At 45.3% G+C, this 16,987-nt stretch overlaps 1 protein-coding gene and 1 long non-coding RNA gene across 5 annotated transcripts in view; one reads left to right on the top strand and one right to left on the bottom strand.

Annotated features, from left to right (window-relative positions):
- The window catches only part of LOC125960907 (uncharacterized), an 840,695-nt gene that overhangs the window by 124,104 nt on the left and 699,604 nt on the right, over nucleotides 1–16,987 (top strand). The window lies entirely within an intron of this gene.
- Nucleotides 1–16,987, bottom strand: part of PRKCE (protein kinase C epsilon) — a 509,933-nt gene that overhangs the window by 85,346 nt on the left and 407,600 nt on the right. The gene's annotated exons all lie outside the window — the stretch shown is intronic.

A 16,987-nucleotide genomic window follows, 5' to 3' on the forward strand; every position in this document is an offset into this window, starting at 1 on the left:
GTCCTAATCCCTTAATGTGTGAATGTTACCTTAGATGGCAACAAAGGACTTTACAGTTGTGATTAAGTTAAGGATCTTGAGTTGGGGAGATTATTGTGCATCACCAGAGTGGACCCTAAAGGCAGTCACAAATGTCCTTATAAGAGGGAGGCAGAGGCGATTTGAGAAGGGAGGAGAAGGCAACGTGACCAGGGGGGTGGAGGTTAGAGTGATGCGGCCACAAGCCAAGGAAGGCGGTGCCACCAGAAGCTGGAAGAGGCAGAGAAGGATCTCTCCTAGAGCCTCTGGAGGGAGCACGGCCTGGCCGACACTTTGACTTCAGCCCAGGGACACTGGTCTCAGACGTCTGGCCTCCAGAACTGTGAGAGGACAGATTTCTATTATTTTAAACCACCAAGTTTGTGGTGATTTGCTACGGCAGTCCTAGGAAACTAACACAAAGCAACATGGACTAATGAGATGGCGAGAGCCCCTCCCATGAGGGCCACGTCTCACTCTGGAGGATGCTCCTTTTGGGATTCCCACTCTGGCGTGCTTCCTATGGGTTCTGTCCTCAAGAAGGGCCAAACCACAGTCATCCCTCATTAGGGGTGGTGCCTTCTCATCTGCCCACCATTTGGACGTGGGAAGAAGATGGACCGAAATTCACTTTTGCACAGTTTCTTGCCTACAGTTTGTGGAGCCCGTAGAGTGTGGGGTGCTGTGCTAGACAGGAGGCAAAGAGTTATAAACCGTCACTGTCCTGAGGCGGCCGTGGCAGCCGGGGGGCGGTTATGATCCAGGGGCAGAGATGGGAAATAGGTAGAATGATGAAAACAAAACAGGAGAAGAGTGCCTTAAAGACACTGGGTGCTGAAAGGATTAGGAGAAAGGGGAGCTCTCTGAAGTGGTGGGGTCCATGGAGGATTCTAGAAGGAGCTAGGCCCTCACTTAGAGGAGGAGGAGGTGCGGGAGGTGTCAACAAATACCAGGACATGGGAACAGAGAAGGCTTGGGGACCGGTAAACTGACTACGTCAGCAGGGGAGGAACGTTCATGGAGCAAAGGGGAAACAGCGAGGTGAGAGGCCAGAGGGTCAGAGTACATTCTTAACATACAGATACAGTCTCAGTGAAGCTGCCAGGAGGATGTCAGCATATTGTTTTCAACCAGAATTAGGAGAATCATTTCCATGAAGACTGAGTAAAAATCACAGTGACACTTTATTCAGGGAGCAGCCTGGACGGCATATCTACTTTATAATTGGCATCTCTTTGAAAATAAGTCCATCCTTAAGAATTGTTATGAATTCAGACTACCTTCTCCCCCCACCACAACCTCCAGGATTATTCAAGCTTTACTGGTATTCACCAAGGCCCTAAGGTCTAGCTTCTCTTCCATTTGTCTTGACCCTCCCCTTCAAAGCCTGCCTTGTTTTCTCCCCCAAGTACAATTTTGTACTCAGAGGTATTCAGAAGCCAACCATTCATTGAATCACACAGTCCCCATTCAAATCCTTATTTCAAAAATCAAATGATCAGGCCAACCCCAATCCAACGAAACCAGAACTTCTGAGGATGGGACTCAGGCATCAGTAGTGTTCAAAGGCCCCCCTGTGATTCCAGGGGGCAGCCAGGGTAGAGAACCACTCTTCCGTCTGGTTTCCGCCAAGGTGAGATATATGGATTATAAGTTATTGGCGTTTTCCTCTTTTATCTTTTCAAGGATCTCCCAAGAACACAGGTTCTCAAACTTGTGCAGCAGAATCTGACAGAGGCTTGTTAGAACATGGACTCCTCCCCCCTCCTCCCGCCCCACAGAGTTTCTGATTCAGAAGATCTGGGTTGGAGCCTGACACTCTGCATCTCTTAGTTCCCAGGTGATGTTATGCTGCTGGCCAGGGACCCCCACTTTGAGAACCACTGCCCTAGAGCACTTGGGGCAAGGCTGTCCCATGGCAACAACAGCTGCGTCATGCATTCAACACTGCCCTAATCTAGCTGAACCGTCAGAAACAGCTGCTACAATGCCAGTCCACGGTCACCAACTTGGACTTGGGCTTTAGCAACAATGGAGTATTTCCTTGCCTGTGTCTGAAAGAATCCAAATTTCTAAAGAGGAAAAATCTCCCCTCCCCATCCTGCCTCCCTGGCTGCTTTTTTTTTTTTGTGATACGCGGGCCTCTCACTGTTGTGGCCTCTCCCGTTGCGGAGCACAGGCTCCGGACACGCAGGCTCAGCAGCGGCCATGGCTCACGGGCCCAGCCGCTCCGCGGCATGTGGGATCTTCCCAGACCGGGGCACGAACCTGTGTCCCCTGCATCGGCAGGCGGACTCCCAACCACTGCGCCACCAGGGAAGCCCTCCCCCTGGCTGCTTTTTATACTCCAGCACCGGACACACGGCATTTGAAGATAGGGGCCGTGGAGGGAGAAAGAAGAGCTCCCACGCTGATTTCATCACTTACTGGCTGTGTGACCTCAGGCAAATGACTTCAGCCCTCTGTGCTCAGTTTTCTCATCTGTGAAAATGAGGATGATAATAGGACCCAGCTTACAAAGTTCTTATGAGGATTAAATTACATATTAAAGTGCCTGGCTCATAACTGTTCCTCCATAAAGACTGTCTGTTACTATTGTTACTACAGTATTCTAGCTAGAGGTATGATAGTTAATACGGTCATTATCGAGTCTTCGTTTTCCCTGTCCTTTCAGCAGTATTTTCCCCTGATCACCTCCTCTCCCAATAAACGCTTGCTCCCCTTAGCTTTCAGCTGGTTCTTCCCTGTGACTGTGGCAGGTTTTGTTCTGCCTTCTCTTGTAGGCTTCTCCTCTCTCCAGCCTAACTTAAAGTTAGGTGCTGGAATCCCACAAGGCAGTGTTCTAGGCGCCCCCCTTTCCGTACTCGCTGAGTGATCGCATCCACACCCACGGTGGCTACTGCACCTTGACACCTATGACTCGCAAACGTCTCCCTCCATTCTAGACCTCTCCTCCAATCTGTGGACCCATTTACCCAGCTGTGTTTCTGACATCTCCCTCTGATGCCTCAAAGGCACTCAAACCCAACATGTTCAAAACTGCTCCATAATCTTCCCCCAGCAAACTGGGCCTCGTCCAGGGTGCCTGTCTCAGGGCAGGGCTTAACCAACCAGCCAAGTGTATAAATCAGAAACCTGAAAGTCATTCTCAATACCTCCCTCCTCTCCTTTATCCCTCATATCCATCACCAAGCCCTACTGCTTTTACCTTTTGTACCTTTGCACTTATTACCTCTGTACCTGTTACATTTGCCTTTCTGTTGTCACCACCATCATGGCCACCATTCTCGCCCAAGCAGTTATCATCTCTTGTCGAGATTCTTGCAAGTGCCTCTTACTGACACTCCCTACGTTGATTCCAGCTCCCCCCACCCTGCCCTACCAAACGCTCATCACACTATGGACAGAGTTACCCTGCTGCAATGAAAATCTGATTACAGTGCATCCCCCCTTCCTTCCCTCATTCTACTGACTCTTTCAAACATTTCCTGATACTCTTGGAATAAATAGAAGACTCCCTAACATGCCTCGCGGCCTGTGTGATCTGGCCCTATCTAATTCTTCTGAGTAAGAAGCACTTTCAGCTGTTCCCTGTTCCCTCCACCCTGACAGCAAACTCCCTCCTGCCACAGGGCCTTTGCTCATGCTGCTCCCTCTGCTTGGCATGTTTTCCCCTCTCCTTTCACCTAATGAATCCCTCCTTGTCCTTCAGATTTCAGTGCAACCATCTTTTCTTCTAGGAAGCTGTCCCTAACTTTTCTGACCAGGTCAAATCCCCCTATTACATGCGACACTCTCCGGTGGGTCTTTGATTTGTGTCACTGATTTATGTCTTTCTCCGCCAGTAGTCTGTATACTTCATGAGGGTGGGAACTATTGGTAATTCTGCCCTGTTGGTTTGTAAGGGAATTAGTCTAACCCCAAAGAAAAGCGGCTATAATTCCCTTTAAAAACAAGCATCATGTGGGGAGAAGAACTAAAAAAGTTTAGGGGGCTCTAAGAGAGAAACAAAACCAAAGGGTGCTCTGATATTTGTATCTGCAATTTCTTACTGCTTAGGGAGTTAAAGGCTTCAAGACAAGTCAGCCTGCTGCACTAGGCCTCCTGCCTGCAGAATGTGCCCATGAGTGCCCATTCTGACCATTTCCCCCTCAGGGGGTCTGTATCAGCACCCAATTTTTGGTATAGCTTTGAACAGTTCTTTGGTTCCGTGGACAGATGTCTTCACCTCCCCGTGAGATGGTCAGTTCCCTGAGGAACATACCTTATACTTCCCAGCAATCACCATCACCACTACCAGCTCAGAGGCGCTCAATAAAAATCTGCTCATCCAACATTCACTCCACGTTAGCATCTTGAGGGAGGGACTCTCATTGGTTTAGTTCCTCATTGTACCCCCAGCGACTAGAATGGAGCCTGGCACAGAGTGGGTTCCTAGTGTGTCTTTGTTGAATGCACGAGGTCTTAAATACCCACCGCAGATGAGGCCCTGCTTGCTGGAAATTCAACAGTAAACCAGAGTTGGTTTCCCCATGTTACTTCTATTGTTAACCGCGTTTCGAGTTATTCTAACTTCAGCCCATCTGAACTTCAGTTTTAACTTGGTTTTCTACTCGATACAGCTCAACGTGCACGGTCCCAAAGCATGGTCAACCCTTGTGACACAGGAGGGACTGTTTTTAAAGCAAGACAAGTTTTTCACTTCGCCTCCCTCCGTTCAGTGAGTCTGGATTGTTTCTGACCTCCACACCTAACACATCTGAGAAGCATGTTTTGATGCAGAGTGAGAACCTCCAGTCATTCTGGGAACTGCTTAATTACATAAACTGAAATCAAAAGAAAGCTGGCAAACCCAGCAGCTACTCATTAATCCCCTCTTGGCATCAGTAGAAAACAAAACAAAACAAAACCCCAACTTCCTTGTAAAGTAAGCAAGTATGTTTTCTGAGGTAATCAAAGATTTTAAAAGCCTTATTCTACCTCCTCCTCCCTTAATCACACCTGAATGTCTGAAAAGTTACGGTCTTGCGATAGCAAGTAAAATAATAAAATCAGGAAAGAGATTACATGTCATGGCGATTTAGGGTAAGAATAGTTAATAATGACCTACAAGCCGGAAGGGCCACGCCATGTGTTTGAAATTCCCATTGGGCTCCATTTTCCCAGAGTGCTAACCTTTCCTGACTTTGAAGGGAAAACTAGGCCCTCCCTGTTCATCTTTCAAGGTGTGATGGATAGCCAGAGGCTTCCTCTCAGCAGCACAGCATGTCCTGCCAATTGGGTTTGTTTAGACACACATTCTCCATCGTTTGTTAGCTGTTTATATGTGCAAAGATTCTATCATCTTTGAATCAATTTCACAGGAATGCCCAACAAAAGACTGGACTTGGAACAGTCCGTCTTTGATGTGCCAATGACAGGATGAACAATTTCTCTAAGGTACCATCTGAGGGAATCATGGGGCCTGACCTCACACTCTGTAGCATCTCCTTTTCTCTCCACGTCTCCATCATTTAACCTATCAACTCGACAGGTCTCTCCTGGGTGCTCTGCCCTGAGGTAGGTGACTGGGAGATATGGAAGATGATATAAGCCATGGTTTTGATTTTTGGGAGCTAGGAATTGAACACAGGAAACCACAGAAAGCAACACGAAATGCTCTATCATTATGTGCTAAACCCTTCTGTATCAAATCAGATTGTGAAACCTATGTATCTGGGACCTTATCTTCTTAGGCCCCTAGAGAAGAACTGTCTGTCATCCAGGCCTTAGCACTTACAGAAAATCATTATAAGAAACACTCATAAGAAAATTCTTTCTGTATTTTGTTTTCCATAATACAACTGGTATTGATGGAACTAGCCATTGCTATAGGAATTTTGTTGAGACAAATCTGAATTAGGGAAAGACCACAATTGAGGTCTGGAACAACAGAAGGTGGAAGGAGTAGAGAGCCTGGCAAGTTAGAAGCACAGCCCTGAAGGGCAGAGGTAAGCAAGAGTGGCCACTGCATATGGGGATATGAGGAGGGTGAGAGTAAACCAGTGAAAAAACTTGGATATAGGAATGAAGGAGACAGACTCGATGGTGGGGTGAGGCCAGATGGTTCTGAAAACACAGGTGGGAAGTAAAGACCTCTAGAGATCTTCTGAGCTGTACACTGGCATAACTAAAGCTGATTAAAAAAAAACTATTCTAAAAGCAGAGTTTAGGACGGGTTGAAGGAAGGTTGCTTGAAGTTATTCCATCTCTTCCCTATTTCCACTGTGTTAAATGTTTTATTATCTTTGAGAAAGACCAACAAGCAACCCTCCCTCTCCTCTATTACTCTTCCTGGATCGAACGAAAGGAAAGATCCAACCACTTCGGGAAACGTAACCACCTCAATTTTATTTCCCCACCAAGACGGAACAGCCAACATCACAATCAACTAAAAACAGTCAGTCATGAGTGAGACTCTCCAGCTCTCAGGGAGACGTACCATCTGTGGACTACAGGCAGAGCCTTGTTCAACTGGTGTCACAGACCTTCCCCTAAGTTTGGTGAAAGACAGTTGTAGATAATAAAAAGAAAGAACCTTTCTTCTCACTGAAGACTTACCTGTCAATTAACAGAGAATGAGAGTCTCATCTGAATAATAATTATGATCAGTGATGTAAATTTTCTTATGCAATAACACTAATAATTATCACCCAAAAATGTCGTTTAAAAAGATTCACTTTCACCCATCCTCAGCCCCTCTCAGCTTTCTCCCCCTCTCACCTCCCATTGTGCAAGGCCTTACTCGGTTGTGGTCTTGGCCGAATTCAGATTTATCTCAACCAAATTCCTACAGCCACGGCCAATCCCATCAACGCCAAGAGTGGAACGGAGATTACAGAATGGGTTTTCACATCGCTGTTTCTTATAATAATCTTCCGTGAGTCACAGATGGTAGAGTCTACCCTCCTTTGGGTAAAAGGGGAGAAGTATTTTTCGTGGAGGAAGTATTAACCTAATCAGAACTGGCCAAATAGTAAAAATTCCACGCAAAAGTCTGCTGGTTGAGAAGGTATAAACTTCATTCATGTCCATCTAATGTTTGTTTCCAACTGCTTTTAACCCTGCTTATTGGAAGTACACAGGACACCTCAAGTCTAAAGTGACCTAAAGCTGTACTAAACTGACTCACTCGATAAAGCTCAAAATAAACATTTCCTGCCTCTGATTAGAGCTGCACTTAGCCCAGGGAAAATCTTCAAGTTACTGCCAACCTGCCCCACGCACACTGATCTGTGTGTGAAAGCCAGGGCAAAGGGGGAAAGGCTTTGGTTCAATACGTCAGAGAACACTTGCCTTTCATAGGGTCATCAACATCTTAGGAAATAGAAGTTACTATCACATGATATGATAGGACATACAGAATGGCCCCCAAATAGGCTACATCGCGATGATGCTGACACCAGAGTGACCTCATGCCATGAATAAGAGCAACATCTAAAGGTAAGTAGGACTAATGGTTTGTTGTTAGTTTTCTCTTTGAAAATGATAGAATCCAGGGGGTTTAGATGGGGAACACGGCAGTGAAATGTGCAGCGGTGTGGTTTCGCTGAGGCTCCCTCTTATTCCACTGCATTACCAGAGCGTCAGCATCACCTGACAGTACCAGGCTCCTTCCTGGTTTTTCACCCTCCGGCTGCTTTCTCCATCAAGTGCCACTCCTGGGGTGTGGCTTCTGGCTACTGTCCTCTGTCCCTGGCTGTTGACATGGACTCCAGGAAAGCAGCAAGGCATCAGGAACCTTGCCCCTCACTCGTCTGCCCAACTTAGGAGCCTGGCCATCTTGTAGAGGTTTCACGCTCTGCAGTGTGCCTGTTGCCCACTGAGAATCTGGTCTGCCCATTCTGGGCAAGATGGTGACACAGGCCAAATCTGTCTTTGATGATACCAAGAGTTAATTTAAACAGAAGGAAAACACTGTCACCAGCAGTCAGCTGTCTGAAGCCAAAGTTAAGAACTGAATGAAGGTTCCCTGTAAGTGTTTTTAAGCAAAGGAATGAAAGTATTCCTGTTCTAAGCCCATTTCCCCATCCAGCCAAGGCCCATGTCATAGCCTTGTCCTTTACCAACACTCCTTTCATGAGCTCAGGCTTTCTGTCTCAATCCAGTGTGTGACTGCATCACACTCTGACTGTCCCGCCAATACTTCCTGTGTCCCCAGCAGGATGTAAGGCCCAACAGGTGGGCCTCAAGACTCCCCTTTCTTGTGTACCCCCTGCTTATCTAGGCTTGGTGCATGTCTAGCTGGTAAAGAAGAACTAAGTGAGTAGCTCTGGTCTCCAGCTCAGATGCTAGAAGATGGACCCCAGGCAGAATGGAAGCAGCCCATGTAGCTGCTCCTCTGATTCCAGAAACTTCAGATGCCACCTTATTTCCCGTGCCCAACACAAAAAGAAGCCCCTACAGAGGTCACACCTGAGGTCTGATTTCCAGGAGGCTCGCGCACCTGCTGTTGTAAATAAAGCCTACAGTCCTGGGTCAGGCCAGCCACGAACTGTGTCATGGCTGCAATTGTTGTTGCTGTTTTCTCTCTCATTGTTTTTTGTTTCTTTGCTTGCTTGCTTAATTCGATTTAGAATGCAATTCTGCTAACCAATTCAGGGATCAGAATGTACCCACATCAATGTTAAAATGACCCGTCTATTCAGTGAAAAGTAATCAAGGAAATGTTTTTCCAATTTTACACATAAGGAACAACCGTTCAGTTAACTCTACATCCAGCTGTCAACGTCACAATAGTTCCTCTTTTCTTACCTTTCCTTTTCTTCCCAAAGAATATACAAAGTTCTTGTGACAGTTTTAAACATAAGCAAATACCAGGTAGCTGACCCTAAGGAGAGAAGGTACATCACTATTTCTCTTCAGTTGTGGGAAGGAAATACAACCTGCTTAGATGGAAATATTTAGGTTGAGCCCACCGTACAGAGAAGGAAGGAAAGCTTCCCCTCACACCCCCTGGCTTGGTGTAGCAGTCAGAGCTGATCCTACACGTAGCGGGCAGTGACGTGGTGAGAACCTCTGTTTAGCCTGCAGACCGGATAACAGATGCACACTGTGGTCTATGCAGCAAATATCTGAGTTTCCAATGAAACATTATTTCTCCACTTGGAATGCTGGAAGGACGGCACTCTCTTCCATTCCAAAGTTTACCCATTCACTAGGACCTGGCTCACGCCCGATTCAGCCAACACTGACCTTTTCCCTTCCTATCTGCTCCGGAGCTTTCTGTCTGCACCAGTTTGAGTTCTTGGTTATTCTTACAACACTCTTCAGTGGAAGCAGGACACAGGTAGCAACTGCTCCTGTAGCAGCTGGACTCTGCTGGTCATACCACAAGGTCAGTGTGGTATCCGATTCTGGGCACCATATTTGATGCTGACAAACTTGGAGTTCTTACAGAGGATGGCAAACAGGAGGGTGTGGAGAAGCCGAGACCTATAAGAAGCGGCTGAAGGAAGTGGCCATTGTCAGCCTCAAGAAACCCACTCTTAGAGGATGCTGAGAGTCCGAGCTGAATGAATGAATGAACAAATGAATTAGCTATCAAACAAAGGAACACACTGAAGAGGAACTCTCTTCAAACGAGTGAAGTATTGCCATGTTGGTAATCAACTGCAGGACTGCCATGTTGGTAAAGACAACCTGTGTTATTGCAGATTAACTAAGACCAATGGGTAGAAGATAAACCGAGGCCCCTTTTATCAACGTCTAGGAAAGACGTTAAAGAACTCCGGCCTTCTGTCTGGATCCCGCTGCCTTGTTCTGCAGTGAATTCCTTCCAACCTGAGGAGGCCAGCCTTGTATGGATCATCACTTTGCAGGGCTGTTAACAGAAACCCTCTTTGTTCATTGAGGGGATGGGCCAGATGAGCTGGCTGAGCCACAGAATCCCTTGGGAGCACTTTAAAGCATGCAGATTTCCGGGCCCTTCGATCGGAGCTTCTAACTCTGGCTGGGCCTTGGGAATGTTCACTTCGTTTTAAATTCCCCAGGTAGCTCCAAATGCTCAGTGAAGTTTGGGAACCACTGGACTGGACAACTGTCCTGGCTTCTGACATCAGGATTTGGTGATTTCATTGCATTGGGTTCTGCATCCTTTTGTGAGAATTTCATGTGTCGGTAAGTCCAACAGAGTGTAAATTCTTGGACCAGTGGTTTCTAGCTTTCCTTCAGCCCAGGACTCTTGACAGACAAGGTGTGCTCTCAGGAAAACCATGGCTTTCCACAACAGGAGGTATCTCCTGCAGTGACCAGGGCCATGTCTCCTGCATCCCTGCAATGCTTCGTACCACGCTGGGCTCATCCAAGCCACTCCACTAATGCCATAGTAAAGCTCTTATGTGTAGCTGATACCACGCTGTACCGTGGATTTGCAACTGCGGGGCCATATGAAAACAAATCAAGGGCCTGAAATTCCCACCCACAGTTGGAGAGCTGTGGTTTCACCACATTATTGTATTCTTTGTCTTTTCCATTTTATCAGTCCCACTTGGCCTGACTTGCAGTCCCACAGACACCTCGGTGGATTCATATGCATGGCTGCCCCGAACCAAATAAACCACACCACGATGGCAAGAGAGCTCTGCTGACATCTCCGCTGTGCTAAATTCCCTTTCATGTTCTGACTCCTTTAATAAAGCCGAAATGAAAATGTGCTAATCTGGGGGAAATTGGCAACTTGGAAATAATACGCTAATGTATGCATACAACTCAATCTTGTGGATTCTGGACGCTTGATCACATTGTTTTAAATCTTAAGTGGCATGGCTGGTGGCTGCGGGCAAGCTGAAGAGGATTTCCATACCACTTCACTAATACTTTCATTTGATGACAGATAGAGCATGAATAGAGGTTTTTCATTATTAAATTCTTTGATCTCCATACTTCCACCCGGGTTTACTCTGAACCCCAGGCAGTGTGGTGAGATAAACTTGTAAGTATTTGGTGTAATAGCGCAGTGTCCTCTCCAAGGAACTGTTTAACCTCAGCTGGATTCCGGCATGTGTTGTTTTCTAAAAAATCCATGAGCACAGACTCCCATCAACACTATGCAGTCTACATTCAGCAGGTGTAGGTGTTTGTAGAAGCAGAACAAAAACAGCCTGTGTTTAATCTGTGCACAAACCTTTTGTTCTTAATGACCTGAAAAGGTGGTGAAACAGACAAAGCAAGTGAGAGTTTCAGGACCAAGTCTCGCCTCTGATAGAAACCGAGGGCCGGCAATTCCGAGAGGCGGCTGGTTTCTCTAAATGTAGAAATCCATGATCTCAATGGACTTGTGAATGACACGAATGAGGAAAAAGACTTGGAGAACCTCAAATGAAGTGTCCATAACTTGACTGTAGTCGGTCCCCGTTTGTAGAACTCTGCCAGTGGATGTTCTTGAATGTTCTGACAGCCTTCTCCATCCACATCCTCACCTGCATGGTGTAGCGGTCCAAACTCAGCCTCTGGACCCAGACTGCTCGTGTTCAAATCCTAGCTCAGCTACTCTCTGGCTGTGTGAACTGGGCAATCAGGGGTGTTGGTTTCCCCATCTGTAAAATCAAGATTCGATAGTAGCTACTTCTTGGAAAATTATAATAGATTATCCTTATCGTAGGTGCCTGGCCCCCAAAAAAGTGCTCAGGAAAATAGTAGTTTCAAGTTTTCATTCACAAGCATCCATTCAGTGGCTTCATATGGCTCAGTGATGAACACATTTCAAATCAGTCCATTAGTTTGTATTTATAGAGAGCTTTCAAAAAGGCTACAGCCTAGTTGGAGGAGTGAGAAGCTCCAATGAAATAAGAGTTAACACCACAGGAGGGTATTTTATTATTTGTGGATTTATGATGAAGAAATAGTGAAGGAAAGCTCCATGGAAGAGCTGGGACTTAGAGGTGGAAGGGAATCAAAATGAGGAGAGTTTGGGTCTTCCAGGTGTAGGAGAACCATGAAGTCACAGAGATGGGATGCATTTGGTAGACTTTGGGAATGGTGAGGAGGTCTAGCTGTTTGAAGCAAACCATCTCTAACGCGGCCTTTCCGTTTTTCTTAGAAAATTATAATCTAAGATTAATGTGAGGACACAATTAACAAGTGGAAACTGACAATGGCTCTAATTTATTGAGCACCTACTACCTGTGAAGTATGAGCTACTTTTCCACTGATGCAACGATCTTGAAAGCAGGTGTTAATATCCCCATTTTCCACGAAGAAACAGTGGCTCAGAGGAGTAAGCTGACTTGCCTGAGGCTACTGGTAAGTAGTACTGCTAGAATTTGAACCCAGATCTGTCTGCCCCTAAGCCAGGGCTCTTTCCATCACCCTCAGCATCATTCAGTAAAGCTGACATTAGAGGTCACATTTTATGTATCAGAAATAATGGTGCTTGGGGCTCAGGTTAGAGGCTCTGTGTTCACGTCTGCACATTAAACCTCTGCTCAGGCTGTATTTGTAGAGGCGGTCTTGAATCTCTAAGACACAAATTCTGGTGCTTTCTGAAGCAGCATGACAAGGATTTGTTCCTCTCTCTGGGACTCTTGACCCTCTTTAGAGTCAACACAGAATCTAGGTGAATACAACGTCATGTCTTTTATACAGTGGTCTGCTCTTTGACAGATTCCACCATCTGGACCACCAATGTGAAACTGTAAGGGGAAAAATGTCCCCTGAGTGGGGGAGAGAAAACACTGGTGCCATGGCCCATATTATCCACGACAACAGAAGCTAACACCACTCTCAAGTCCACGGGCCAAGGGCTACTTTGTGACACTGCAGGCAAAATTAAGGTTAGGATTTTAACCTTAAGAAAACTCCACTCTTCCTACCTTACTGGAGCAGTAAGGTGGGAAATAAAGATAAAGGAGTATACTAGAATTGACCAAAAAATTGCCAGTCTGGGGCTGTTTAAAGTAGGAACAGTAGTCCTAACTTCTTATAGCCCTGAAGGTGTTATTATACCAAAGTCACCAAGTAAAACTAAAATAACATTCAAAACTCTTTCTACCAAGACTTAAAAATATGTGCTGATTTTATTATTACAACAGTAATTCTATTGGTATTAGTGATAATACAATGATATAGTCTGGAAAAAGTTTTCCATCAGAAAGGTTTACTGGTTGACAAGAGCTCATATTACCTTTGTAACATGGAAATCTGAATTTCCTGATAAATGCCAGATAAATGAATGGATTTCAAAGTAGTGGAAACTAATTTTTTAAATGGTCAGAAAATATATGAACGAATATTATGTTTTAAACTGTAAAGCACCATATGCATTTGTTATTGCACACACTCAAAAAAAAATCTCTACTTATAGAAACATACCACAGATGCATATCACACCGTTACCCAGACAAGACCTACCCTTAGCCTTCAGAAATCACTGCAAAGAACAGTTGTATGACCTTAACTTTACCAGTTCCATGACTGGCAATTGGGAGAGACTTCACCCTGCAGGTGGTGAGCTGTAGGTAAGGGAGAATTGTAAGTGAGAGTTCTAGAGAGGCTTCCATGTAAAAGACAGTATCCCAGATGCTCTAATTTGTTGCCTCGCTGAAAAACGTGCTACTTCTCCACTCAAGAGCCTTCAGTCCCTTGAAACGAAACCCAAATTATCAGTAGTAGTGCTTTTCAAACTTTAGCATGCGTAAGAGTCAACTGGACACTTTTTAAAAAACACAGATTCCTGGGCCCCAAAATACTGAGGCTGTAAGGTCTAGGTTGGGATGTGAGATTCCGTATTTCCCAGAATGAGAAATGAGCTTCGTCCCAGCAAGCTCCCAGGTGATGCAATGCTGCTGGTCTAGGGATCACACTTTGAGTGAGCCCACTTTGAGTAGTTGAGGTTAGAACCGCCCCCAGTCTGGTGGTCATCTAAATTTCAGCCTATCTCACGACTTCCTGCTTGAGTTGATTTCTCTTCATTATGGCAACCACTCCTCGCTCTTGGTCACTTCTGAACCATCCTGGCAACTCCGCCCCAGGTCCCTCCTCTCCACCTATCAGACTCTTCCTATTCTCTTCCTCCTCGGTGGTGCCTTTTCCAATGAAGACAGTATTGAGAAAACTCTTCCTCCTGTGAATTCATGGCAGTACCTAAACCAGCCATGTGATGATTAATCACACCCTGTACATTATAACCTTATACCATTGGCTTACATTGTTAGGACAGAGAAGTTTATTTAACTCAGTGTTTTTTTTTTCACCCCACTTCTTCAACTGGACTTTCTCAGTCCTTGAGAGCAGGAATTATACCTTGCATATAATAGTCAATCGATTAATAATGACTGATTAATTAGACTTACCGATCAACATAGTTAATATAATTTTGGTTCGACTTGGGTAAGGTTGTCTAAATTACTAAGATGGGTGAGTATCATTACTCTAGACAAGCCAATTCAACACTGTTTCACGGTCTTCGTTCTCAGAGCGGCCCCTGAGGTCTCTTCCTGAATCCTTTATTGGACCTAACAGAACAGGCATGCTCAGAAATTAGATGGTTGATTACTTGAGTGGCTCGCCCAAATGGACTACTTCTCTTCCTCCTGGATACAAACCAGCTTAGGTTTATACCCATTCATGACCCTACTTTTAAGAATTCCACTGGGGAGTCTACCCAATGATGTAAAATACAGGCAAACCATCAGAGTCTCACATGGACGACAAAAACAAAAGATTTTTCAATTGCCTTCTGACTAATTCCTTACTTAGTGAAATAATCAGTGAGCTGGTGAGGAAACCCTACTTTCAACCACAGTGTTATGTAAAAAATGTGCATTCTCTTGCAATACTGACTCACAAACAATCCGATGCCAGGAAGCTCTAACAAATGCCTGGAAAAGGGGTATATTTCCAGATCCACATGACTTTTACTGTTCCTCTGTGTTGCGTCAGATTCTTGGTTTGCCACGTGGGAGGAGAGCTAAGAAACTATTACGAAGTGAACTGGCTCTATAAGGATGGGCGATCCTGCAACTTTGGGCTTCCAGGCTCTGCTAAACTAAATGGAAGTTTGGTTCATTCATTTCATAAAAGGCAATCAATCTCTGGCAGATACTTCTTGAGCACATACTAGATGCTAGACGGTCCCACCCGTAAACTGCTCATTCTCCATCTCTCTCTCCAAACTCCAAGACGTTGTCTACCCTTGCAATTATACATGTGGTTTCATTTTGTACCATGTCGGCTGGGCCTACACCTGAGTATCTGAATATGTAGATGAGACGAGCATGACTTTAAAACAGCACTCAGCTCACGGCCTTGGGCTGAGAGATACCCTTTCACCTCTGCCTCCCAGGCATGGCCGAAACTGCTTCTCAGGGCTCTAAACCAATACTTTAATACCATTCTTTGCTCAACCACTGCACCAAAGTATTTTGATGGACAAGGACTCACTATCTAGTACACTTCATCAGTCTGGCATTTGTTCAAATATGAGACTGTGATAGCTTGAACAGGAGCAAACTGGAAATATATCTTTATAAAGAAATACATTGCTTAGCCAATTGATAGCCAAGTCAAATGCTCAAATGTACAAACCTTTATAATTAAGAACACACGTTTTTAAGTACACCAACAGCACCCATCTATTTGGCCAGTGTGTTAATTCAAATTACCCTTATCTTTTTATCAGGGAAGGTTCTGAGGAACCTCTACCTGGCGACAATCTGCGAGCAGTTCTAACTCCTGTCATCTTTTTGAACACATGCCATATATTTCAGATTTACCACCAATTCTAATTGCCCAAATTAGTTTTCTTTTGCTGTGCATCTGTTTGGATAAGATAAAACTCTGCCAACTTGGTTAAAACAGAAGCACTGACCAAAGAATCATTAGCAAGAGCTCCCCACTAACCCCAAAGGCAGACCTCACCAGGACTAACTCTCCTCTTCTCCGTGAAGCCCTCGACCAAGTTCCCACGTACTTACAACCCAGGGTCAGCCAGTGACAACAGTTGCCTGTAACCTAACAGCACAGCGAGAAACGTCTGCCCTGCTCTAATCGTCCAAATGGAAAATTTACGAGAGATACAGACAGATCAGGTCACAGACTATGTCCTGAGCACTAGAAATAACTTATTTTCACAATTTATTTCAACAAAATGTACTGGGTAACATAAAGTTGTTCAATGAATACAAGCCTAGGATTTTCAATGGGAGAAGATGGTTCCCTGCCCTCTTTCCCAGAGACCAGACTATCAAGATGCAACCTACAGCCTTGGCCACTTCAACCTCGCCTTATCTACCTTCATTCGCAAATTTTTGTGAAAAGAAAGGGAGAGCAGGAAAGCAAGATCTGAATAAAGGCAGGTGACTCTTATTACTTCAACACTTCCTTTGGGGTGACTTGAGCCAAGCCGACACTCAGATGGGCGTGCTGGCGGAAAAAGAGGGGAAACAACAAAACACGAGAAAGGAAATTTACAAACGCTTCCCCCTCACCCGATACTGCACTGGGCTATCTCATCTCCCCGAAGACCCGTGAAGCCCCTTACCACTGGCACATTCTTCCCCTAGGTCGCGGCCCATTACTCCTATATTCTCTCAAGGGAAATGCAAGGATTAAAATGGCTGAGCTAGTGGCAGCCAGCCCTTTGGAATGTCTGTGAAATAGTCATCTCTGGAGGGTCGCTGCTGCATCTTTATAAATGGGTTGGGGGGTGAGGGTAGTGGGGCTGTGCAAGACAGCCCCAGAAGAGAGAGTTAAGACAAACTAAACAGCAGCATTCCACCAGCCCCTTGTGCATAAGGCAAGGGTGCCTTAGCTCCCCAGGAGACAATGCCATCAGCTAAAGCATGAATCAACTGGTCTGCTCTATTTTCTGAACTTGCGCAAACACTTTCCTGGAATCGGCAACATGACTCAAAGCACCTGTGATCATTTATGGCTTGGAAATATAACACAAATACTTCAGGATAATTTTCCAATTGGAAAATATTTAAAT

Source organism: Orcinus orca, chromosome 13 (assembly GCF_937001465.1).
Source record: "Orcinus orca chromosome 13, mOrcOrc1.1, whole genome shotgun sequence".
NCBI classification, from domain to species: domain Eukaryota; kingdom Metazoa; phylum Chordata; class Mammalia; order Artiodactyla; family Delphinidae; genus Orcinus; species Orcinus orca.